The 24900-nt window shown below is 42.6% G+C and overlaps 1 protein-coding gene across 1 annotated transcript in view; it reads left to right on the top strand.

Annotated features, from left to right (window-relative positions):
* The first annotated feature begins 472 nt into the window (after window positions 1-472).
* gramd1bb (GRAM domain containing 1Bb) overlaps window positions 473-24900 on the top strand; it is a 60181-nt gene continuing 35753 nt past the window's right edge. The window contains exons 1-2 of the mRNA XM_079166022.1: window positions 473-552; window positions 4271-4297. The gene's annotated coding sequence lies outside the window, so the exon portion shown is untranslated. The remainder of the gene's footprint in view (window positions 553-4270; window positions 4298-24900) is intronic.

Here is a 24900-nt window from a genome sequence, read left to right as displayed (position 1 = left end):
TCATATAGCCCCCTCTAGTGTTATGACTGGATATGTACATGAACAGGAGAGAACTTTTATCCAAACAGAACAAGTTGCCATATACAGTATGTTTGACAATATATATCTTGTGTGTATATGAAGCATCACACACACACACATATTATGTGTGTGATGCTTCATTTGCAGGATCTTGGACAGCTGACGTTAGGCTCGGTGTTTAGCCATTCATGACAGAATCTGAAGTCTTTGCCCTGCAGGGGACAGATAAATGTAATGTCAAAAATGTACTGAGTTCAGGATAAGGGGTTTATTGATGCCATGTTTTCTTTTCTCCATGTTTTTTTCGCCGTTGTATTTCTGGTTTGCAGTGTCCAAATGTCTCTTTGCAGCTTACATAGTAACTAATGAGAAACCCTGATTCATGAGATTGCTCCCGCTGTAATGATTGACAGCCACACGTTTCTGTCATGTGCCATGCAGCAGTCAGCAGAGCAGTCAGCAAAGCAGTCAGCAGAGCAGCCATGAAGATGACGGCACTCGCTTCTTGACTCCATTAATCCGAGAGGAGAGGTGAGCAGTGTGTGTGTGTGTGTTTGTGTGTGTTGTCTCTGTATGGGCCTTATTCTTTGAAGAGATTCTCACTATGTTAACTGTCCCTGAAAATCTAAATCAGGGGATTAAATCCAGGAAACATTTTACCGTGGTCATTCGGTAAACTGGATGCTGGAGATAAACGGCATTTGTTAAAACTGTGAATCACCTCTTTATTTTGTACAGCTATATTACAGTGAATTCAAGGCCAGGGCACATGCAGTCCAGTTTTTTTGTGTCCCTCTTGTCAACCAGTTCACGTGTAGATTCATGCTGCTGGGATGAATAATCAACTCAAAATGTCAACGTATTCCCTAATTTCTGGTCACATCACCATAGTTCTTGCATGCGTTACCCACTAGGGGGCACTTCCGTCATACTGGTGCACTGATGCATAACCTGTTTCATTGTGGCTTTTTATTGAAATCTACTTTTCTTAATTCAAGCCTTCAACTAGCTGACGTGATTCTTCTTGGAAAAGAGTTTGTCTGTGCACATGGAGTAATGTCAGTGACTTTAATGAGGATTCCAACAGTTCTTTTTCCAGGTATCTGCCCATATAACAGGCATGTAATAGTGCCCCAGTGTAGCTACGCCTACAGTCATTTCCCCAGAGCTCAGTTTTGAGTTGGAAGACAGGCAGTGTCATTTGCTCTTCATCATCTCGGAATATCAGTGACAGACCTGGACCTTAAATCTAATATTGAACCTGGTGTGTAGGTGTGTGTACCTGAAGTAAAGTCATGCAGCCGGGATGAAACTCAATGAGCGGTTTCTTGCCTACCAGGAGATTAGGAGGACAATGTGACAGGAAAGTAGAACTGGCTGCATTACTGAACTTTTTATATTGTGTTTCTGGCCTGAAATACAGTTATGAAACACAGTATGAAGAGTAGAGTAGTGAAAAGTACTTTGTTCTTGTGTGTCCTGCAACCCAATTTTCATGGTTGGTGGTCTATGATTAGTTTCTGTCTTTTGGGTTCCTTTCTAGCAAGATGCTTATTGAATGGTCCCAGATGTCAGATTTCCCCACCAGCCCAAAAATTATTTTTGACTAAAAAAAATACATTTTAAATAGCCTGGAAATAAGTGTCGGATTTAGATCACCAAATTAATTTAAACAGATTGTTGGACTAAGGACAACCCGTTCACCAGATCTCAGCCAAATGTAACACCTTTCATCAGCTCTTGGTGTGTGGCACTAGCAGGGAAGTTTAAAGTCTTACAAACTGAAGGCAAGAAAATACAGAAATAGACAATTATTCATTCTGCTTCTAACCCTAACCCTAATCTCATACTCATGTTGGCTTCTGCAAAATATATGGTGGTTAAATATGAATCTCTATGAACGGATTATGCATTCATATGCAGATTCTGTCGGGACAAGATTTTGGATATGGGAAGTGTTCTGGTTGGTATTAACCTAGCAGGTCAGAGCAGGCTTCGGTTGAATGCAGGTAAACGGTCCATGTGGAGAGCAAAAGAGGTGGAACCCATTGACCGATAAATGCAATCTCTGAACCCACCAGCTATCGTCTAAAGATGATTTAGCTTTTTATTTGATTAAAAATTAGCTCGTAAACTGGCTTCCTGTGAAACAATTCAGAATATGTAGCCCCTTTGCCCCCTGACTGATTGCTGATGGGTTCTAAAATGTGTTAAATAGTTACTGGCTGCACAGAAAAGAGGCTGATGCTGATTTTGTCATCCTGGATGTTAATGCAGCAGGAATACCTACTTTATAAAAAAAATGTAGGCATGCTCTGATGTAAAGAGAAGATGCGTAGGAATCCTCTTCGTCTAGCCTCGTAATAACCACCCACTTAGCTGCCTTGAGCTCTGTATTCCTGTTCACTACACCTCCACTCTTTCTCTCCGTCCCGCACTCTTCTCCTCGCTCCTCTCTCTCTGGTTCTCCCTCCCGCGCACTCTTTTTTTTTTTTTTTTTTTTTTGCTCGGCATCTCCACTCGCTCGATTTAGGAACAGTACCTGTCAAACCTATGGGATTTCTTGCTGCTTTCCTCTTTGCTGTGCTGGTGATAGCTAGTGACGGGCGTCTGCAGCAGCAGCAGGGAGAGCAGCGTTCTGTAGCCGGCTTTAGAGGGCACGGAATGTCATGTCTCCTCTGCAGGTAAAAGCAGCCGCATCTCTGCCTGGAGGCTGCACCGCTGCCTCTCCACGACTCTTGCTTGTCTCGCCGTCTCCGTGTCCGTCTTGGTCTTGTTTCTGCTTCTCACTGCGTCTGTTTCTGTGTTTCTTGTGTGCTGCAGTTTGCTCAGTGTGATTTGTGCAGCTGCATTCTCTGGGGGGGGAGTGACGGCAGGCTGCCGGCTAATGTGTACCACTAGCTGTGATTTTTAGCTGCTTCTGCCAGATTATCAGCTCAGCCGCGGTGGGTTCAGGGAGAGAGGCTAGTGGATTTTCGGGTGATGACATGAGGACAAGTTTGCTCCTTTGCCGTCGTGTTTTCGCATCTGATGCTTCTGCCAAGTTCAACTCCACTAGAGCTGCAGATAGTTGTGTAATATGACTGTATGACTTTGCTAAGACAGTGAAATATGACTCATCAGTGAAGATGACGCAGCACATGATTGTGAGTTGTGAATCAGGATTACACACGGAGACATGCCATCGCAGCGTAGCGTATATAGTTATCTAACTACTGTAGAGTGACACTTTACTTGTACTTTCCCCTATTAGCAGGTATTACAGAGGCACGTTTATGAACAACACGGTAATACAATGTGCTTTACAGAAAACACAAAAGGTATTAAGACAAGATATAAATGAAACACAAGGCGATTTAAGAAGACACAAAAGGCACACATAAATAGGATTTCAAAAGAGTAAAATAAAAGTTAGATAAAAAGTAATACAGAATATGATTTACAGTGCAGCTACAATGCGGTGATTTATGCTATGAATAAATAGTGATTTAACAGATTTGAGAGTTGGAGCAAATCACAAGTTTTCTTGGGAGTTTGCTCCTCATAATGCAGGGCATAAAAACTGAACGCTGCCTCGCCGGAACCTGGCAGTTCAAAATGGAGCAGCAGGACAGAAAAGTACTTTGGCCATAAATCATTCAGCGCTTTATAAACCAACGGCAGTATTTACACATTTCTTTTTCCAACTATATGACAAACAGGACCCAGTGTAAATATCTGAGAACTGGAGTGATGTGATCCACTTCCTGGTCTTACTGAGAAGTCTATTAGCAGTGTGCTGAATCAGCTGCAGCTGTTTTAAATGTGGCTATTGAAGTTTAGGTGCAAGTCCATGATTATACCAAGACACCTGACTTGGTTTGTGGTCTTTAACATTAGTGACTGAGCACTGAAAAAACAAGTATTTCTGTTTTTATCTTTGTTTAACTGGAGAAGTTAGGACAATTACTGATGTTTAATGCAATTACTTGATGCGTATACGGAACTCCTGTCTCCTGATATACTAATAATAATACTAATAATGAATGCTTCATAGGAAGAGTAATTTATATATTATGTGTTATAAACAAATTTTGCTTAAAATTGTAAATAAAGTAATACCCAGTAAAAATCTATATATATGTATATTTTATTATTACTATCAATGGCGATATTCGAAGTGGTGATGTGGTGTGAATTAAAGCTGAACTCAGATCAGTGGATTCAGTGACCCATGACTGAATTCCCTCTCCTCCCTTTTCCTCTGCAGGTCTGACAGTGCAGCGGACAAAATCAGGTAAGTCAGGTCTCTGAATACTCTTCCTTTTTACTTTCGGAGCGTGAGCACGCAGCGTCTGCTGTGTGGAGCGCTCATCGTGGGGCAGAGATACAGCCCCACTGTCACCCCATTTGCCCCGGCCCGCCCACCCCGCATGTGACACAGATTCGCGGCTTTGTCCGCCGACCAAGGTGTTTTGAATGCGCTTTACATTCGGAGAGGCCTGCAGTGAATACAGTTGCAAGCCACGGAATGCCATTGTTCGCTTTTATTGGACAAACGGCACCAGACACAAACAGGGCTTTTGTGAGTTGGACACCATTGTGGAGCTTTTAGTCTTTTAGCTAGCCGGCCGGTGGCAGGTCAGCACTGTGCACACACACCGTGGGTACGCTCACTGTATCCTTCAGGGTGGGAAGGCTTTGTTGTCACGAGGGACACTGTGCCAGTCCTGAAGCAAAGGGGTTCAAGGCGCAAGCTGAAAAGGTGAGTGATAGGTAATGTTTTTAGTCTTGTGGTGCACCACAGGGGAAATGTTCGAAGAGGATTTTCTAAATAGCTGGTCTTCCATGCTTAATGTGGCGGAGGAGAACTTGAATATGCATTGATTTAGTATCACGGTTCATACTCCTTTTTTGAATTTACAAAACATTTAGGACGTCTTTTCCGGTGCTGGGTTTCAAATAAATGTAATCTAACAATACCTGTTGTATTCATTTAAATCTCCTCCTTTGTGACTGGTACAATATATTGTCAGGTTGGTTTTTTTATATACAAAATATAGGTTAATTTGATTTATTAATTCTGGGTTTGCATGTTTTTACAAATTATGTCTGGTGGTTTCTCAGCTCTGACATTGTGCATTTTGTAAAAAAACATTTTTGCCGTGAGAAGTTGTATTCATGAGGCCATAACCAGAGAAGCTCTTTGATTTAAATTTTGTGTGTGGGGAATACCATGCATGCAGTGATCAGGCGGGAGAAGTTGTGTTCATTTGGCACATTTTCTGAGCTGAGTGGACAATGTTATTTTGGTGCGTTTGTTTGTGTGTGTGTGTGTGTGTGCTCTGGTATGTGTGTGTGTCTGGTTTGGTATGCTTTGAGTGGTCAGTCATGCGAGATGGGTGACTATCAGGCCGGGCCAGGTTTAAACCACTAGGAGTCTCTGCACTACACACAACACAGTTTGTGTTGACTGTGTACATCATCTTTCGAGTCAGTAGCCGTGCAACGTAAATGGAAATTGAGGCGAATGGCAATGTTTAAACTCCAGTTGTTTCAATCTCTAGTTGAAATGACTTTGCAGATGGACTGAAAACCAGCTTTCATACAACAGCTACAGTATATCCTAATGTTGAGTGTGATATGTGGCAGAAAGTCAGCAAGTCAGCAATTAGATGAAGTGATGTTTGTTTTTGTAGAATTAAGTGTTTTTGTCATTTTTGTTACTTCTCATGGCTGTTTGACCTTCACCACGCAGAATGACGTTTGACTGGAGTTACGGGGCGACTGTGGCTGAGTGCAGAGCAGGGCCATCTTTCAATCAGAGGGTTGGTGGTTCAAGCCACGGCTCTGGCGCCACTGGTTGCATGTCGATGTGTCCTTGAGCAAAACACTTAACCCCAAAAGAAATTGCTCCCGTAGCTGCATCTACAGTCTGAATTGTAAGTCACTTTGGATAAAAGATGACTGTTATGAGTTTGACACTCTGCTTTCACATTCATCTGCTGAAGAGCGTCATCCGCATCTAATCTGAGTATAAAACGCGTATCTAAAAGTCTGATCTTGTGATGTTTTGTGGACAAATCACTGGTGTGAAATGTGAAAGGTCTTCAGTGCTGATACACTGAGAATGGTCTATTCAGCAAATAGGAGACATCTTGTGTCGAACAGTTAAATTAGATTATGGATTTTTCAATGGTAGAAAAAAACATATCCGACACAAATTTAATATTCAGAGCAGTTTTTAAGAATACTAATGCCCACGTATATTGCTGACTTTCACCTTTACAAACTGTGGAAGTTATTCCCTGCACTGTTCACACTGGTGCAACTGCAAGCAAATTTGTCTGTAGACTATTTTTACCTCCAGTTCTCCTCCATAGCAAAAAAAGAGCACCCTTCTGGGTGACAGTTAAAACTTCCATTAGAGGGTGGTATGAGTTAGAACAACCAGGTGTAATCAAATTGGAAAAGGGTGTTTTTTTAAGCTACAAACTAAATGAAATGGCTGAACTTTGATGAAACACATCAATGCTGGTGATGATATTGACCTTTTTATTTTTTTTTATAAAAATGTGAATTTCATGGTTGACACCATCTACTGTTTTAAATCAGTCCTAATCTTGCAAGGCCAATTCTGAGACAGAGGTTACTGTGGGACTAATCTACGTCATGAAATATAAGCATACTAGCATTCAGCTCAGCGGCTGGCTGGTTACAGAAATCGAGCCGGGAGGAGAGCAGACGGCAGATCTGGAGGCCGACACATTTGGGTACGCGCTGGCTGAATTTGAGTTGGCGGAGGGGGTGTGGGGTGTGATTCTTGTCTAATTTGTGGTCTGATAAACAGTAAATGACATGGAAGTGCTTCCTTTTTGAGTGAGAGGACTCCGCTGAAGCCCAGCTCCTTTTTGAACAGTGAGCAGAGCTCTTTCCGATGAATTAAGCAGCATGAATACCCATCAGCCTCATACAGTCGCCCAATAGTGAGCACGTCATCTTCCATATTATAGAAAATTGTTGTTTAATTAGCTGATATGATAGCCTTGCAGATGAGCTGTAGCTGCGAGGGCCTTTCAACCCAATTACATTGAAGATGTATGCATCCCATATGAATTCCCGTCTCATTTTAGAATTTTGATAATACATGAAACCCCACTGCAGGTATTTCTTAAGTGGTCATGAGTCACACAAACTGCAAGAGATCAATAGTTAGTTTGTTATAAAGCTAACTTTAAATAATGCATGCTAAAAAGCCCTTTGGCTGGACAAAGTGGAAGTGCATTTGGAAACTCTGCAGGTTTGCATGTTTAAAAGAAGAGTTGGAGTCAGTTGTTGTCGGTGTGTCTGCAAGGCAGACAGAAGCTCTGATGTATTCTATTGCTGATAAAATAAGTGGCTGCTAAGTCAAATAATGTGACAGTAGCTGATCTTGTCTTTATGATGGGTATCGAGCTGCTGCTGAGATTCTCCTAAACAGTCCGGCGTTTTACTTGGTGCCTTATCTACCTTCGTTCTGACGTCCGCGTTGCTCTTCCGCCGTCTCAATTGCCGGATTATCGATCATCGTCTGTGGTTTGAGACATTCGCTTCCAGTGATGGAGGTCAGCATAATCTGATCTTCCTCTTTACTTCGTGCATGAGCCTCAGAAATGCCAGGATCCAACATTATTGAGAAAATGATCCTCGCAAATAGACGGGGTGGAAGAGGTTTCTCGTTCCAGATGACTTTCAAAAAAGGAAATGATAAATCCGTACAGTCTAGCATAATTCACCCAAGCCTAGATAACATATTTAATTATCATCCAGGTCAGAAACTTCACTAAAATCGTCCTCATAATTGTTCTAATCTAGTATACTTCCTGCAATAGTGTATTTATTTTTCTTTACTTTTGTTGTCGGTTCGGTGCTAATCTCTTCATCAAATATTCTTCATTCATTTCTCTTTATTGGCCTGACCTGGATAAATCTGCAGCATTGTTGTTTTCTGTCTAATCTTATTCTAGATTTTTTATTTTTTTTTGGAGATATCTGGTTCCTCTTGGCAATCCTCCCTAATGATGCCCGTAATTTCACACCTGTCAAGCGTCAGCTGCGCACAAGATGCATCCATTTGGTTATTATGATGCTGACAATGATGCAAGTGTGTTTTTTTTGCTGAATTTGGGTCATGGGCTCTGCGAGATACTATGTATTCATGACGTAGCTGCGATCCCTTCTCCATATTCATGTGTGCGTTTGTGCGCGTGCAGCCACCGCATCACTGATTGTGCTCCTCACAAAAGACGTCGTCGCGGCGCTGTGGTCGAGGACCGCGAGTGCCTGCATGCAGCTTGTAGCGCAGACGGAGGAGGAGGAGGAGAGACAGAGAAAGTGAGGGGGAGCAAAGCAGGGGAGGGAGGCTGATAAAGCAGGGAGAGGAGGAAAGGAGGTGAAGGACCACCCTTATAGAGCATAGCCGCTCGCACGGAGCCTACCAAAGGGACCTTCCCACACACACACCATGGCCCGCCGGCCAATCAGAGAGCTCGCATCCCTGACCCATCCTCCCTCGTACAACTGCTCATCCATGGCTCAGCGAAGCAGATGTGAGGGGATGCGGTAGGAAGCGAGGCTGCGAACCACCTGGACGGAAAATTGAGAGTCACTGTGTTTTTGATATACAGGGAGGGGAAAGACGGCGGTTTGATAACAGCTGTGAGGAATTGTGAGCAAGGAGGAGAACACTGGTTTTGATATATTGGTGTCAGGGTAGCGGCGTTCAGTCAGTCTGGACATCCTGTGGCTTCTGAACAGGCGTTCTAGCTTAACAAGTGTTGTCTCTATCACCTCTTGTTTGCAACTTTCTGTTTCTGAGCCGGTGACATTACTTTTCCTCTGATTGATTTTGGATGCGCCGCGTAAGAGAGGAGGACAAGGGGGATTGTATGAGGCTTGGCGAAGATGACAAAGCATGCCGGACAAATGACAATCTGACAAGGAAACAGCGGGACAGAGGTTGAAGAGAGGCCATGAGAGCCAGGAGAGAGGCCAGGATGGTGTCTGCCTGTTCACCATGCACAAACATAAGGTCAGGTCTGATTTCTGTTACCTTTTCTTTAGCCGTGGCACTTTCTTATTCCCTAGTCTTGAGTTTCAGCACATTAGCGGACATGTATAACGGATGAGCTGCATTAAATCTACGTGAAATGAATGTGTTATTCATGGCAAACTCAGTGTATGGCATGGAAAAAAACTGTGTTACAATAACAATGTCAAGAATTTCATTATACAATATAACAGATACAATATAAGATGGATTCCAAAGATTTAAATACAGGCAAGTATTAAACGTTGAACTGACATATCTTTACATCTAAAATCTAATTTGCACAGTTAAGATAAGAAACCCCACCCTGGTTTATTTTCACCTGTACTACTATACGTACTATACAATCCAGAATTGTCTCTCTGACACTCGTTCTGTGATTATCTACTGAATTGAGTGCTAATGTAGTTTCCACTGCCCAAATCACATGACTTGAACAACCCTGCTATTGTTCTGCAGCTGTACCCTTTTCTGTTTGACCTTTGCTGCCAAAATGCACCCGCTTTCCATACCAAGTACATTATTCTGACTTGTCTGAGAAATTCAACAAGCCTTTTACAACATAAGAATAATGTAACGGTGCACCTTTAGCTGTATTATACATTCAATACATAAAGCTGTGACTCTATGAGTGTTATACATTTAGTCTTGTAGGTATGGCAGGTTTTGTTTCAGACTGTCTCTGCAAATTCCGTGTTAAAATTATTCTCTGTCAGCTTTTCATTTCATCAGCAATTCCTTCAAATAGCAGAAATGTGTCAAAAAGTATTAATATACAACCTTAACCTGATGAATGCAGGGCGTGGTGGAGGAACTCACCTTATGTCGGTGTTCCCTGCAATATACACACACACACACACACGTTTTGAGTAGACGGGATTTTCCTGCTGGCTTCAAGGCCTCCTAAATCTCCGCTGTGATCTCTGCTCCCCAGGTCCATTAGGGGCAATTTGGTTAGATTTACTGTGCCTGTCGATGGGGATACGGGGCAGTCCTAGAGCTGCTTTAGGTTACCACTCTGTGATGAATACTCCTGGCAGGCATTACTGTGTTACACTCGCATAACTATCTCTGCAGCCCTTTCATGAATCACCAATGATAGTCATTAAGGAGCGAGGGAAGTGCTAGTAGCTCAAGCACACTTTGATTCATTATTTCTATTATGAGACTAGAAAAGAAAATGCTAATTTGCTTTTTTTTTTTTTTTTTTTAAAGAGATTGCTGGCTTAAGAGTCTGTTTGAGATTCGTTCTATAAAATGGACTCACCTTTTATAAAATGGTGATTCAAATAGTGGCACATCATTCATACAGTAAGCCATAATGTGTATCTACTCATTTCTTTGTTATCAACATTTATCGGTCTATATAAGTCAATTTTACATCATTTAAAACCAAAAGAAAATGAACTTAACTCTGGTCCGGTTTCTTGTGCACACTGTCCATGTAAGCACTGAATTAAAACACACATTGTGTGACAATCTGTGGGCTTTCCTATTTAAAATGTGAGTTTCATTTAAGGTATGGAAATTCAACGGTGCATTTTTCTGACAGTGTTGAGGTGATTAAACATTATTTTGAAGTATTCAAATAAATGAAGGGATGCAGCTTTAGATGCCGAATTTTAGATAAAAACAGAACATATGGTTCTTTGTCTGCAGACTCTAAAGGTTTGGCATGCGTTGATGAGAACAATTTCAAAAGGCAGGCTTCAAACCATTCTCAGTTTCCCAAAAAGTCTCTAAAAAACTTCCAATAATATTTTCACAAGTCTGAAGCTGAGTCGTTATCATATCACAGCCTGTGTTTGGGGCCAGCTGTTGACGTCCCTCACTGTAGGTGATTCATTAAGTATCTTGTCTGTCTGTCACTGGCACACCCACTCACTGCTTTTTGTGAAAGGTCTTGTTTTCATGCTAGGTGGACATCTGCCTCACTGGAGAGTTACGGGAGATATGTCATGCACATATGCCATTTAATGGCCCGAACTAAACTAAATTTAGACCCGTCTTTTGTCTTTTCGAGACAAATCTGTCCGCTTCCGTCCTCAGTTGCAGCTGAAATTGATACCAATCCATTCGTCATTAAGCCCACCTAATGTACTGTCTTAATTAATGTAGTATTGGTTGCATGGGGAATTTATGGTCTGTGAGGTAATGAAGCTGGAGTTCATTCAATCCATTGTACCACTCAAAATAGTAAATCGGGGCACTAACAGTATGTGGGCAATGATGAGGAGACCATACGGAGCAGGGTAGAGCCCGCCATAATGCACATCCCCCTGTATCTTAAGTGGGCGGTGTGTCTGCATCCAACAGGACTTTACCGCTGACTAATCACAGGGCCTCCGGTGAATCGCGCTGTAATTCACATATGTTCATCAGCAAATCAATCCAGCTGATCACGCTAAATGTATACATCTCTGCCCCAGCAGGCCAACATTTAATCTAGTTTTTTTTCTGCAAATAGGCACTCTTATCCAGATGCATATCCACAGGGAAAGACATTTAGATATGTTGGAGGTGGAGATCAATCTGTCTTGTTCAAATGAATAACACAATGCAGAGTTGTAGAGGATTAACACTAAACTCTAAAGACATCAACTGTCAAATTCAATTCTTCGTGGCAGATTGCCTTCCTAAAACATATCCATCTTTAATGGGAGGTCTGTTTTTTTCTGGTTTCATTAATCAGTGGTGTAATCTGTCTCCTCTGCATTGCCTTCCACCGTAGCAGACATGATTGATTTCCCCTCTAGCTGTTTTACAACAGGGGCCATGGAGTGTTCTAACTCGGGGCTTCTTCTGTTCCTCTGCTTCCTACGTTTGTAAGGGAACAGGCACTCACAGCCAACATTTTCAACATCCACCGTGCATTTATGTTGCGTCTTATCAAGCAGCAACACGGCATTTGGCTAAAGATTGTAATGCTTAGGTGTTTGATCTCAAAAGGAAATTCCTCAGTTAATACGTTTCCTCTCATTGAGAAAATGTTAAACTTCATTACCTCACTGACAGGCATAAGATCTGTGGTTGTTGTTGCACAGCCGAAGGAAACTTCTCAATGGGTGCTGGGAAGCTCGGTCAGGGGTAAAGGAGTGGGAAGAAATTGCTTTGACTGGAGAGGCAAATGTATTATCAGGTGCCACAGCAGAAATGAATTGATTGAATAGATGGAGGAGTGGTTGAGGGCCTCTGATCACAGTGATTCATGGTACACGTGGGCGCTCAGTATTGAGTCACAGCAGCGACAGCACTCTGCAAGCCCAATAACACATTGCTTTACTTTTATACGAGCGCGCACAAAGACACACAAAATGCACACGCATGTACTTTTGTGTGAAATGTTAGCCCGGAAACAATTCTCGTTTTGCTTTGAATCGTCTGGATTGCAATAAGACTAAAAGTAAATGTCAGAGCATATTTACGACCACGCTCGGGGGCTCGCCATTTCAACTTCGAGCGCTCGCCAAATACGCGTTCCGAGGTGACTGAAAGTGTGGTTTCTGGTCCTCTTGAAAGTAAAGTGTGTTTTTGTTTTCTTACCAGGAAACGCAAAATAAAAGATTCCTTACCTTTTTCGTGAAGAACCAGAGACAGTTTTCTGTTTATTTACTCTGGCAGACGTGAGACATCAATATCAGTGAATTTTAAATTATTGCGCCAACTGCCATCAGGACAATCACGTCATGAAAAAGAAAAGATATTCTACCAAAACCTCTCATTCACTCTTCTCTACCCTCACTGATAGGCCAAGCAAAAGAAGTGGAAGAAACTGATATGGAAACCCCAAAGGTAGGCTATAACTCACCAAGCAAAAGACACTCCACACATGAGCATTAACATTGAATGGCCGCTTCAAAGATAATGAATGTGTATTCTATATCTGTATATTATCCCCCCCTTCTTTTTCTTTTATTAACCTATGTTCTTAGTCTTCAAGTCATGTGATTATCTCGTCGTAGGATGACACACCAAAAGAGGGAGCTGTTTCATTGTGGCATACTTTATATAAATCCCATAATTGCATCTACTTCCTCTCTGCTTCTTCTGGTCCTCCGATTTCACAGTGTGTGAGATCCAGGAACAAAACTGCTGTAGCAACATTTCCTGAAACATTGTCAGCGTTGTCCTCTGCAGGAGCACCACAGGGGTTAGAGGTTGGCACACTGCAGTCATTTTGTTTCCAATGCGGCCTGGTTGTGGCTAAAATATGACTACTCACGGAGTTGCTGTGAAAGGGCAAGACTGTAGAGAAACTGTGAAACTCTCTGCTGTGATGTGAGGTGAAATATATCAATATATGGGCGCTCCACAGATTTCACAGGATTAGATCACTAGTTAGGAGGAGTTCTACTGAGCCTGTGAAAACAGTCATATATTGTCCTCTGTTGCTCTGGAGGAGCTTCGTCATGTCTGAGAAAATAACCCTGATGATGTCGTGATGATCGGCCCATAGATGACACATTTATGACATAAAAGCCTGTCGCAAACTGGATTTTTTTGAATTTGTTAATTTGAAAACTACCTAGTTGCATTATGGGAAATGCAAGATGTTTCTGAAGCTTGACACATACTTGGGACGAAAAGTCAGATTATCTTGGACTCCAATGAATCGATTTAGAACATTCTTTTTTTTAATCCATTTCCCCAAATTATTGAAACTATAATAATATATTGCTGGAGTACCCCTTTAAACATTGAATATATACTGTATATGTATTATATTTTGTTGTCTGTTTATGAGAACTGTTGTTTATTACTTAAAGATGCATTTTCTAAATTATTCTTTTTGGAGTATTCACATCAACTTTGTTTTGGCTGGACAATAAGAGGGCACTGTGAGCGGGTGTAAAACATGACTAAGGAAGGTTTGGTGTGTGGCTGGAAATGGTGCAGTTGATAGAATCACATGCTAACGTTTGGACAGGTTTCATATTAACTTATGCTTTCCTCTGACAGACATGACTTGTTGGTTTGAGAATGGATAGATGGCGGCACTTCCTACAAGGAATCCATAAAATCCATAAATCTTTTTCAGTTTCTTACTCCAGTGTTAGTGTTGTGCTGCTGGATTCTGAGAAGTGTCCAGTTCAGAGGTTTATGCAGCCTTTTAAATCTTAGTGACAGAAAATCAATCAATCAGTCCCACTGCATTTTAGTAACTGGCCATGCTATTTTATGACTCATATTTAGTACGTTAGTGCCAGGTTGGTAAATATGATACACTTGAATAATATATTTTGGATTCAGGGGTTATGTAAGACAGACCTTTGCTGTTATCTTAGAGAACAATTTCCCTCTCTGCAATATTTGACCTTGTTGATGTTATCCAGGGTTTCAGGTTTCCATCCGCAGCTGAGGCTTGATGCGGAAAAAGCAGTGGGTCTTGATTGTGATTCATGGCATTAGCTTTGCAGATTCAATCCTTGCAAAGTTTGAGGTGTTTTTGAAAGGCTGAGGCCTTGCTGGGTGATTGTTGCTTTGTCACCATGAGTGACGGTGATCATTTGTGAAGCTCGAAATAGCTCAAGTGCCGTTCTTGAAGGCCTTTTGGGTGATAACGGCATAGCAGTGGTAAGCAAATGTAAAGTCTGTGTGTGTGTGCGCGCATCCGTGTGGCTTAGCATTGTGTTTTCCCTGTCCGTATTTCTGGCTGAAAACATCAGGCAAGGTCCACATGTGGCCCTGAAGCAGCAGGCTGGACCGCTCCCGGTTAAAACGATGGCAGGGTTGTCTCTGTGGCAACAGCCCTGAATGACCATAGATGGAAGGATTGTCTTGGAGGGGTCAGTCAATATCTCTCCACCCCAATCTCTTCTCCCATCACGACTCTACAGGCAGAGCCCTTTAATATATATATATATATATATTTATATATATATATATATATATTAAAGCTTTCCTCAAGCTATGCCTTCAAGCATTTGTCTTTGCTCCAGAGCTCAAAAGTGAGTGCATGTCAGTGTCAAAAAAGTCTGACTTAATTTAGACTGTGTCATCCATGCAGCTGCTGTGTTTTTAATCAACTTGCCTGTTTAAATAAAGGTTAAACAAAGGTTTCTCTGAGGACAGAGCACTGGGACACAGATGGGGGTTATTCTTTCACCCGCGGCGGTTTGTGTTTGAGTTTTACGAACAGTGAACAGCCCCTCAGCGACAGCACGTCCGACCACGTTGGCTTCCACACCACAGTATCTTCTTGCTCACTGATTATGAGGTCATGTGGAGCTATTTCATAATTGTGTGACGACCGAGCTGCTGTTGGGTAGTTATGTAATTACGAACAATGGGGAATGGGTGTCGATGATGAGATGAGAGAAAAATAAAACACAGGAAATCTCCTAAAGGTCCAATTTAGTGATAAGGTTTGTGCCAATTTCTTAATAGATTTTGTTTCTTAAATTGTACAAAAGTATGACTAAAAAGACCTAATGCATTTTAAATATTTACGGTTAAAGAACTTCCCCCAAGTGACTCTGACATTTCTGTCCCTAGACAAGAGTGTCAGCAGTGCAGCGATACAGTAGCAGCTAAAATGTACCCTCCACTACTGAATGTGGACTAGATCCGGGGAGATCAGCAGAACCCGATCTCTCTGTGTCGTGACATCATCTTTGTGAACAGAGCGACTGTGTATTTGAGGAGCTCAGGGTTATGGATGTGATGAGTCATTGATGTACTGCATAATAGCTACAGCTACAGTTCAGGCTGAAGAAATATACAAAGACGTGTTGTGTCTTTTTGCTGGTTGCCAGTAGAGATACACTGTACTGATCAATTTATTAATGTTGCTCAACTTCTGATGAATCTTAATTTGTCATTTGCGCACTTATAACACAAACACAGTGACTGGGTTCTTGTTAGTGTAGAATCCTTTTCATAATTATATGGTTCTTTAATTACATTTAAACAGTCAAATAAATGGCATGTCCCTTTTAATTATGTTGCTGTAACAGTTTTCTTTATTGTTGTACTTGTTCAATAATCTCTTACAAGAATTGTCAGTTTTTGGGCTTCATCATTTTTCAGTAGTACTTGGTCAACAGACACTGGTGTTACTTTAAAAACCCGTTTGTTCATAGATTGTGATGCACCAATCTGACCTTTTCTCTCTTTGGGTATCGGCTAGTTCAGATTCAATGTAAGCACTCGTGCATGGGACTGCTTGGGATCATTCTTATACATTCAAAGGTACAATTTGAGGGATTCAGGTTCATTTATAAGCAGAAATGTAATATTATATTCACTCAACTATGTTTTCATTACTGTATAATTACCTGAAACTAAGAATGGTTGTGTTTTCATTTGCTTAGAATGAGCCGTTTATATGTTTCTGCAGTAGAACGATCAAACCAAACTTCGGCTCTTGAGAGGGCCTTTCAACCTTTTCACGTTACTGTAGTTCTCCGACACACTTGGAAAGGGAGCGGTGAGTGGAGGAGTATCCAGTTGGTTGCAATCTGTTACCTCACCACTAGATGGCACTAGATCCTACACACTGCTCCTTTAAGGTGACTTTTAGCAGAAGCTATGAGGTCATATTTGTGTAGTGATAGTAGCCCACTGTATCAAATGAACAGAGCAGATCAGTGTAACAAAAATGCAGTTTATGTGATAGAAGAATAACTGCTGGCTGAGTCTGAGTTTAAAGAACAGATTGGTGGATTGGTCACATCTGACCAACCCAGATGTCGGTCTGTTCTGGGCCATTTCATATTGGTGCATCGATATGCATAGGGGGCGGGTGGAGTTACTCACTGACTTTATTTTCATCAGCGATGTCTATTCTCTGTCAAGCCTAAACCCATTGGTTAGTTTAATAGAGATAATCCCAAACTCCATTTTCCACCACGTCTTCTCCTCTCTCTTGCTCCGCTTTATTTAGTAAGTGTGTGTGTGTGTGTGTGTGTGTGTGTGTGTGTGTGTGTGTGTGTGTGTGTGTGTGTGTGTGTGTGTGTGTGTGTGTGTGTGCGTGTGCGTGCGTGTGCGTGCGTGTTTGGGGTTTGTTGAAAAAGAAACCTCGGCCTATTTTCATCCTGCTTGCTGCAGCAGAAACAGGAAATGGAAGGCTTTTTTAAATGAGTGCTTTAATGTCAGCATGTGCCGTGCTTTGTTCTTTTATTCATGGCGCACGTGACAGCCTCGCAGAAGGCCATCTGTATTTCACTTTAGCACTTTTTGGGTTGACCTGATATTAAACGTCTCATCTATCATTTGCGGTGTTACTCTTTTCTTTCTTTTTTTGCAATCGAAAGTATACTGTCATTCATCCTCACTGCCATCGTTCTGTCGTTCAGCCCTCCCTCATGGGCTTTTATGTTTTAGTCAATGTTGGCCGTCTGCAAAGTGTCTGTTCTGTCCTCGGTGGGATGTCTGCTGCTGCTGCTGTGTTTTCTGTGTCATATTAAATCTTACTCGGGCTTCCTACTGAGCCGCTATCTGTTGTGCATTACTGTCCCAGGTTTGCATCTGTTTAACCTTATTCTCATCTGTTACCTGTGACTCTGTTGATCAGTCATGTAAACCTTTACTACGACGCCTTCTGTCTTTAATTCACACCTCCTTCTCATTCACATCAAAAAACACGTTCTCCCTGTAGGCTGATTCCACTTCTTCCTTTCCGTATTTGATTAAATGAAAGTTGGATTCAAGATATAGATCTCTGTCTCATTTTATTTATTTTTTGCTAAAGTATTTATAGTCGCACGTGTGTGCATACATACTGTATATGCCTGTGTTTGCATGCTGTGAATGCATTTCTGCTCTCTGTCTCCACACTGTGGCCTCGAGCACTCAGATTGACCGACGTGTTCAGTTCAACAATAAACAAACAGCCATCCAGTCACGCGGTCACCGCTTTCCCTCTCTGATCAGATAGTAGAGATCAATCTATGGGGGTTTGGGCAACATGAGTAGGAAAGCGGTACAAGCGTAATCCATAGTGTGTTACAGGGAAAGGAACGCCCACCAGGCAAATGGAGAGTCAAACTCACCCCGCCATCCAATCCCACAAAGCGGTGTAGAGGGATTAATCCAGATTATCTGCCAATGCTATTCTTAGAGTTAAATTAAAAAAGTCTCTGGGCCAGATTAGGGTTCAAGGAATGTTGAAAAAGAAGCTAATGCTGAAATCCCGTGACAGCTGTTTTTAACTATCTGTTAAGGTGTAATTCAGTCAATGAAATATGTGTTGGAACCTTAATTCTTTGCATTTCTTTTAGAAACCTTCCTATAAAGGGCACATTAAACATGTATTCAGGGAAGTTGAGTGTAAATAAATGTACTTTTACATGTAAATCAATTCCTGTTTTTGCCTGATGCCAGTGGGGAAACCTTTTTATTATTTGATCATGACAGGTGTTTTACTTTAGCAGAACTCAGCTGTTGTCTGGTCAGCAGGGGGCGTCAGTGAGAGGAACACATCTCCCGATTCAGCGGTCGACTCTTCCCTAGAGGAGCTGTCCATTCAGCACCACTCTGTAGCCGCTTCTCCTCAGCAGGCTGGACAGTGCGCTAACCAAGAGTCAAACGACACTCACACACGGCAAGAAAGATGACACAAAATAAAGTAGGACAGGCTTTAATTAAAGGCCCCAAAAACACTCGAATGGAACCAAAAGTATGGCCTGATGTCTAAAATCCATCTTTCAATAATCGGGTATGGTATTATTTGCGTTATGCTGACATCCTCTTCCTAATGGGTTGAAATTAAATTAAATTGACTAAGCCTCTGTGTGTTAAAGCTGAGGTAAACAACCTTCTGTTGCATTAATGGACATAACCGGCTACACCTACTCTAATGAAAAACACATCTATTTATCAATAATTATGTTTAAATGATACAGCCACAGCTGCACAAAACGCTCATGTTGTGTAACAGTATTTTTTGGGGTGGATGCGGAAGTAATGAAATGTCACAATGACCCCTCTGGCTGCTTTGATGCATTCTTTTTATAAAATAACAGGGATGGATATTAACAATGCATGCTCCTCGGTGCATCAGCCACATTAGTAGAGGAAGTGGGGTCGAGATGAACTGCTCGCCCATTACGTAAATTCTCAGCAGGGCGGGGGGGGGGGGGGGGGGGCAGGTGACATCATACTCCCTGAACGCTGCGTCTATCCTGGATGTTCCCAGGAAACATGGCCAACAATGTGATTTATACTAGCATTAGTAAGGTGCACCATGACTACGGGTATTGTTTCTGGGTTTCTGTAACATTAGCGAGCCATGACAAAGTGGGCACCAGATGTGTGAGAGGACTTTCTGTCCTCTTGCTTGACTGAAGCTCCGGCTACATCACTCACTACTTGACCTGGGTGGGGATTAGAGCTCTCATATCTTTGCCTATTTTCCTCTCCTCCCTTTTCTCTCCCTGCAGTCTTACCTTTACAGTTGCACTGGGGAGAAACGATGCTGGCAAATATTACACAGACAGAGCGTGTCATCCTGACTGCTCTTGCCTGTTCCGTGGTGCAGAATGAAAGACTCACTCGCTGATCCTCTTCCCTCTGATAGTTTATCACAATAAAAGTAATCTTGATATGGTCTGAGGTACTTTTTAAAAGTCAGCAATTAATAGCTAGTTATAGAGAATGTCTTATGGAGCCCTCTACAGCCCGAGATACACATGTGCAAATATGCAAAAGAAGGAAAGAAATGTCCCTAATATGTCATTTTGAGGCTCTGATGCTCTCAGAAGACATGCTTAGCAGCCTATTCAGTCTGTTGTATGCTGTGCTGCTCGACAAGGAGTTTTTGATTTGGTATAACTTGGAAAAATTACAACAGAACAACAGATGTTACTTTCCCTGGCATACTATAGACCAGAAGTTTCTCTTGTAATACACAAGTGTATGTCACTGTACACATCGCCAAAGTTAAGTGTCGACTCAGAGCCGTTTACTGATCTCAGCTCTGAAGCACGTCCTGAACCTGGCGCGGGACCCACGGTCTGTGATGGGAACGCGTGTCCTCCCAGACCAAGAGCCCAAGTGCAACTGCATCATCTGCCTGCCGTTATCTTTTTTTGTTGCTTGCCTCCAAGTCATTCATGCACTCGCTCTCTCCTGGCATCATCGACATCTGAAAAAAATAGCAGGTTGAATGAATGAAGCTCAGTGACTTTGCAGGCAAAGCTCAATAACAATAATAATCACTTTAATATTGAGCTAAACTTAAACACATTGCTACGTGCTTTACTCATCACAAAACTAATAATATCGAATCATTAATGTGTGTGTGTGTGTGTGTGGTGTGTGTGTGTGTGTGTGTGTGTGTGTGTGTGTGTGTGTGTGTGTGTGTGTGTGTGTGTGTGTGTGTGTGTGTGTGTGTGCGTGTCGCTCTCTCGCTATTTCTGGGCAGGTCAACCAGAATGTCAGTTCTGATGGTGGAGAGTGGTTTGCATCAGCCACAGTGTTGGCCATCCTTAATGAGGTGTAATTTGTAATGTGAAGGGCTTTAAAAGGATTAAACGGGAAGAATGTGCTGCCTCCTGACCCAGTGCCTGTGGTCATTTCCTTTGATGACAGCTTCTATTAAAGTGAACGCTCGGTTGCTCTCTGACCTCTGTGGCCTGAGGCGGTCGAGGGAAGAGAGGCTGAGTCTGTGATTCTGGAGAAAGGACGTGTTATTTAAACTCACAATCCAAACAAACACGGTTCTCCTGTCGATGCTCCTTCAGAAGCCTTTGTCGAATTCGATTCCATGTGTGGCTGCGTTAATATGTTAACGCGCTCCAGATTGAGAAACCCTATGTTGAATTATCGAATCAATAACCACCTGTCGTAGGATCGCTCAGTTGTTCGTCAAGCCAGATAACGAAAAGATGTTGAACTTGCTTTTTTGCAGAGAGTAAAGATGCTGCGCTTATTTCCGCACGAGGAACAGCAGCTTAACTTTTTTTAAATATATATTCAGAAGCTAAACGTTTAGTTATCTATCCTCTGTCAAGTTTATAACTATAGTTAGTTTTGCTGCTTAAACGTCCCACGGTATTTGCTGTCGTCACATTACTGCGCACATGGAAATGTTTACAATTACTGAAAGCAGCCTCTTTAATTATTAAAGTGAAACATTAAAGAAAAGACTCATACATCACTACAATGCATAATTTAAAAACAAATAGCCTACAGGGACTGGTATAGGGGGACGGAAATTCCTATGCAGGTGCAAGTCTCTATATCGAAGAAAATATTTAATTTGTGTGGGTAGCATGTGGATGATTTATGCGTACACGCATAAGGTGGACTGTTTACTGGCGGTGTACTTACTGCAATACCATAAAAGGTTAATCTATTCCACATATAGTTGGGATGGTTTCACATGGTGTTTGATTCTTGTTCTCATTGTTATAAGTATTTTTGTATCTATAACTGACGAGCTGTCCGTTCTCACACAGCACTTAATGCATTCGACAATGATACGGGTTGCAGATTCACCACTCAAAATGAAAGGTAACTAGTTAAACAAAGTGTTCCTCTCATTTTCTAGCCTTGGACTTTGTCAACTGACATGACAACTTCCTCCAGCAGATGTTAGCAGCTGTAGCTGGCTTGCATATGCTAATTCTAGAGCTAGGAGTCCCATGAGTAGGTTGAAAACTGTTTGATATGATGCTAAAAATTGAGGCTGAAGGCAAAAAGTTAGGAAAACATAACGCTATGTAAGTCGGGTTTGGCTAGATTTGCCGGAGTGTAAACTTGTAACTCCAGTAAATAACATAGTCGGCTTGGAATTAATGCAAGGGTACTACTGTCTGTAAACTAGTTAGCTGGGCATGCTAACATTTGCGGCTCACATTCAAACGGAGAAGCACACAGATTGATCCCTTCCCCAACACGTTTGCTCTTGTGTTCTGAGTTTTGGAAAGCATGAAATTAAAAGACACCGCACTTCTAACTATTAACATACAGAGCGTCGCTGTTAATCCAGAGTTTGATAGGCGCTGCTGTGTCAGTCAATGGAAAGAATTAAGACGATTTACAAAAGGCCCCGGTTGGATTCAAACTCAGGTTATTGCAGTAATAAAACATTCAGTGGTCAACTGAGCAAGCTGAGTCACCATGATGTCCATCTGATACATCATGTATGCAGAGCACGTACACAGCTATAAACACGGGGAGTACCCCAGTACTCTCAATGCATTAAGAGATTAACAGGGTGAGCTGCTGACACTGATCAGGGCTGGAGTCCAATACAAGAGGAAAGAATTGCAGCAGATCCCCCCCCCCCCCCACACACTTAATACCCTTCTCATACATAGCGTGGAGAGTGGAGGTGGGGGTCATTGCCCAGGGGATGTTATGGCCAGAGGCTACTATCCTGCATGCTTAAATCCTCCACACTGGGCCAAGGAGGCTTATATTGGAGAGAAACAGAGAAAGGGAGCCATCTAGGGAAGAGAAGGGAGAGAACAGGAGGGACGGAGGGGGAGGGTAGAGAGCCTGCGCCTGCTCACTATGAGCACAGCAAGTGCAGCTTTCATCCGCAGCGGAGACCGAGGGAGAGACGGAGAGAGTTTGAGCGAGTGAGCTGTGAGAGAGGGGGGACAGCGGCAGAGCATGATAGAAAAGACACAGAGTTAGAAAGGGAGCGCGACCGGCCATGTTGGCATTCATCTGCAGTCGCTAGCCCATCGGCTTCTGCTGCGTGCTGCGGTTGTGCATTGAATACTGCGGAGCAGGTCACCTCCTTCTCTTTTGGGAAAAAACTGAAGAACCTCAGGGAGGTGTGAATTTCTGGCACAAGTGCTCAGCACTGCGGCACCTCGGCACAAGCGACGGAATGTAGCAGAAAGGTGGGCAAAGCCCGAGGATCGTCTTTCCAGACTTTGGTGCCCGACCGTCCATCCGTCTCTGCAGCCACTGCTCCCTTCGTGCCCTCCGTGCATCTCTGTGCTCTGTGTATGGGAGGTGAGGCTTTGGCAGGCTGTCAGTCAGCATGCGGCGGTGTGAACGGGCAGCCCAGTGCCCACAACACGCTATGGACGTCAGACACTCCTCGCTGTACTAATGAAAGGCTTCAAGCTCGCCTGGTAAGGCTGAACAGAGAGCGGAGGTTTTCTCTTTGTGTGTGCGATTGTTTATTTGAAATGTAATCCTTTTTTTCCCCCTTTTCTGTATAGCAGCTTTACAGCTGTCGTGTATGCAAAGCACAACCCGACCAGGTGCTGGATGTCTGTGACTATTTACTGGTATTATGTGGCTGTATCGTCGTATGTCACTCTGAGACAACATACTCTGTTGACAAGGCCGGATGCACTGTCAAATATCTGTGCTTTTTTAAAGAGGGCACATATATAATTAGCATTAATAGATATAATTATGTTTTTCTGCCCGGTGCATTTCTACATGGTTATGTAAATCTGCAGGAAATGTATCAGTAAGTAATAAGGGCTAGGTTAGGACACTCTGGTCACTAAGCTGTGACCAGAGTGTGTGTATCCAGTGCAGCTAGTGTGTGTTTTTTTTTCTTCTTCTTTTTTTTCCCGCTGTGGCGACCCTGCTCTGCTCCCCTCTGGCGGGCTCAGTGTGAGCAGAGCAGCTGAGGAGAGGCACTCACGTGGCTGCCTGGAAAAGAGCAGGCACATGCTCCCCTCCGTCTTCCCCCGCTCCTCACTCTCGCTGTCCTCCTCGCTTGTTCCCCCCCCCTCCGTTCCCCACAGGGACAAACGGATCCGCATCCAGGTGGCCCTGCTCTCGCTTTTTCTTTTCAACCTGTTTCACCACAGTGTGTGCACTTTTTCCGTCGTCCCTCCTTCCATCCTCTCCTCCCCCTGTGTTTGTTTATGCTCCTCCTCCTCCTCTTGCCTGATATTTTTAGAGGCGAATTACAGAGCACTGCAGGAGAGAAAAAAACCAGAGGGGGAGCAGTTTCGGCAACGTGCGTCCCGCTCCCTTCCTTCTCACTTTCATGAGGATCTCTTCTTTTCCCTATAGGAACTCTTTTTTTCACTCCCTCTATATTTATCTGTGTCCTTCTATCATTTACAACCCTCGCTCCTCTCTCCTCTCTGCTTTTCTATACCACTCAAATCTATTACTTGACTCTCCAGTCGTTTTTTTTTTACTTCAGACTGTGTCGACTGTAGCTTTGAACATTTCCTCTGAGGGCTTCATGAGATTAATTAGATGGAGTGCATACTGTATGTGTCTTCCTGTTTGGCACATACACACAGGTTACTTTACCACTGAACAGCCATCTGTTTGCATCCCATAGTCTCTTATACACAGAGATGAAACTGTCTGACTAGCTAGCTGGGTATAGTTTGCATGCCATGTTGTCATGTTATATAACGGCACATACGTATGTAGTTTTACTGTATCCGTCATAATATGATTTTTACCTTTTAATCAAGAATGTGTTTGTAAAAGGGAGTTTTAAAAATGACGCTTTATTTCAGCTGTGCTTCAGTCCACCTTTGAAGGGGAAAAAAGTCGATGAAGGAAGAAGTGATGGGTATCGGATCCCCTCGTAAATTCATCAAAGGGAGGATCCAGCTGAAATCTCACTTTGGTTATTTGTGATTTTTTTTTTGCGTTCTGTTCTCCCAGAGACAATCTGCTTCATAGGCAAAACGGTGTGACCTAGAGGTCATCCCATCACTCAATACCTCAATCAGTTCACTTGTTGTCCTTTGTTATAAACCGGTAGCTGCCACCTGATAAAGCGGCTTATTTATCTACACGGGATGCAGTGATTTATCCGCGCTGGTTTGGCGCTCTCCAGGTACTTGATTGAACTATACAATGATACTTGAGATGATGATTATGATCTGATGGAAACGACGGGAGTGTAAAAGAAATATTGG

Source organism: Pholis gunnellus (assembly GCF_910591455.1).
Source record: "Pholis gunnellus genome assembly, chromosome: 9".
Classification (NCBI taxonomy): Eukaryota; Metazoa; Chordata; class Actinopteri; order Perciformes; family Pholidae; genus Pholis; species Pholis gunnellus.
The sequence above is the reverse complement of the archived record's forward strand: the minus strand, read 5'-3'. Positions and strand labels throughout refer to the sequence as shown.